Source organism: Myotis lucifugus, unplaced genomic scaffold (genome assembly GCF_000147115.1).
Source record: "Myotis lucifugus unplaced genomic scaffold, Myoluc2.0 scaffold_1747, whole genome shotgun sequence".
In the NCBI taxonomy this organism is placed as follows: Eukaryota; Metazoa; Chordata; class Mammalia; order Chiroptera; family Vespertilionidae; genus Myotis; species Myotis lucifugus.
The window spans coordinates 2,148-4,705 of NW_005872795.1; positions in this window are offsets into that span (position 1 = coordinate 2,148).

Sequence of the window (2,558 nt, forward strand, 5' to 3'; positions counted from 1 at the left end):
AGGATGACGAGGCGGCCAAGGCTTCAAAGCCAGATCACATCTACATGGATGCCATGGGATTTGGGATGGGCAATTGCTGTCTTCAGGTACTAGCTCAAGGGAGAGGCGAGTGCCCTCACCCACTTCTATGACTTCTGTCCTTTATAGGTTTGTGTTTCCGCTTTAAAAAGCATATTTAGTCAGTTGAAATGGTAGCTAGTATGCTTTTCTGAAAACTAGTGAAGTTATTTTAGTAAATTCGTTGGAAACGATCTCTTGACAGAGAATTGACGGAATCTGCCTTTCACTACAGGGATACGTAGTTGTTGATTAACATAAAATGTGAACTGTTCCCGGTCACTGTCTCTGTTCTTTCTATAAGCCTGATTTTTGCTGCCATCTAGCGACAGTGTAGCTTTGAGGTTATAAACATGGCTTAAATCTCTTGTTTCTGAAAGTGAAGTCTAATGGATGCATTCCAGTGATTTTGTCATCAAGGGAAGGACTGTTTGGACTTTAAATCTTTATATTCATGTGAGGCCACCTGGCAGCATAAAAAGAAAACAGCCTGAGTTTGTCCCTGCCCTGGCTGAGTTACACAGGAGGTAGAACAGCCTTTCTGACCTAATCAGATCACAGAGCCCCTGGCAGGGACTGTGCCCAGGCTCACTTAGGGCCTGGGGGGCAGAGCCCGGGACTCCTCAGGCAGCGCAGGGCCTGGCTACTCTGGTATTTGGGTAACTTCCTTCACTTTTTTTTGGCCTGTTTTCTCAGCAGTTTAAAGAAGAGTTTATATTAAGGCCTCTGCTAGGTCTGACTCCAAGCTAATATTTATTTCATTGTTTTTATGAACACAAGTATCTATTTTAATCTTTACTTTATTTAAAATCCTCTCAGAACAAGAGTTAAAAATTTGAAAAAAATCAAAGAAAAGGGAGCCTCTTGTTATTTAAGGAGATTTTATCTAGGTCTCAATATTTCAGCTGATTAGGAACAGTGTTCTTGGAGCAGCACCAGGCATTGTCCCCACGTAAGGGCCCCTGGACCTCCAGCCTGAGCACTTTCAACACAGGGGCCGGGAAACCAGCCTCCCCATCATCTCAAACCACTGCAGCACAGGCACACACCTTCCTGCACATATCTCTAATGCGTTTATTTTCACGGCTATGTGGAATCAAATCGGCTGCCAGGGTCCGAGTTTTCCGTGTTTCAGTAACCGTGGCCAAGGGTACAGTTTTCTCCTGCTTTTCCTGACTTCCATAGGTAGTATAAAATATGTGGCTTCCAAATAAACAGGCCAGAAAGTTTCCTTACACATGGCCGCACTTCATAAAAAAGGAGACCTTTTGACTGTTAACTGCTTATCTGCCTCCCTATCTTAATTACAAATATTTCCAAAGAGAACCATTAAGCTCTAGAACTCACAGTGCACGGCTTTAAAACCCTATTGGTGCTGTGGGAGAACCGCTTGCCTTTTTTTGGTTTAATATTAAACCAGGGTGTTTCGCCAGGGACATCGCAGTTGTTCCAAAGGGCTATTCTTTCCCTTGAAATGCTGTATTTTTACAAATAAATGCGGTCTCCTGGTATCTACCAGCCACATTTTTATTGCTGGTAGATATAGTTTTCTATCCAATTTAAACTTTGTCATGAGTTTAAGATTAAGTTTCTTTTTCTCAATGGCACTTCCAATACCCAGTGTCAGTACTGAAAAAATTGGCACAGATGTGAAGTTGTGGCAGAAACAACTTCCACAAATCAGCACAGTTTCCTCCTGTGAATCTCTTTAGTGGAACACTAGCAACTGCTTATTACGGTAAAGCAGAAAAAATGTTTAAAAAGTAATTGAAGATTAATGGAAAATTTACAAGACAAATCATTTAACCACATTCAAAATTGACTCTTGGGAGCTTTTCAGTAATCATTTAATGAGTTCATGTCAGTAAGTTCCTGTGTGTTGTAAGAGGTCTCCCCACACCCCAGAAAATCATGTAGCTTTAAACTGGGTTCTAGATAAATTTTAAATATACTTGTATTGATTTCAGAGAGGAAGGGAGAGAGAGATAGAAAGATCAATGATGAGAGAGAATCATTAGTCAGCTGCCTCCTGCACGCCCCTGTGGGGGATCGAGCCCACAACCCCGGGCATGTGCCTTGAACGGGAATCTAACCATGACCTCCTGGGTCATAGGTCAAAGCTCAACCACTGAACTACACCAGCTGGGCCTAGATAAATTTCAGATTAAATATTTAGGTTTTTAACATCTACTGGTATTTTTCATACACTCATTTTTCCCCTCTCATCAGTTTCCTGGTGACATTGCTTCTCTTCTTTATATACTTTAAATGGATACCAGAAGCCAACTGTTCATATATTTACACCTTTTTAAGGTATTAGAACTTTTTTCCTTTCTCCACTAAGCCTTTATCTGCAGTGATGTTGCATTTGGTTTGGTAACGATGGTATCAGCTCTAGAGTAAGGAAGATAGTAAGTGGATTTAGAATAAGTCGCTGTGCTGTTGTAACGCAGCTATTGAATTCCAGGTGCTAATTTTCTAACTCGTCTAGGGTTGGCTTT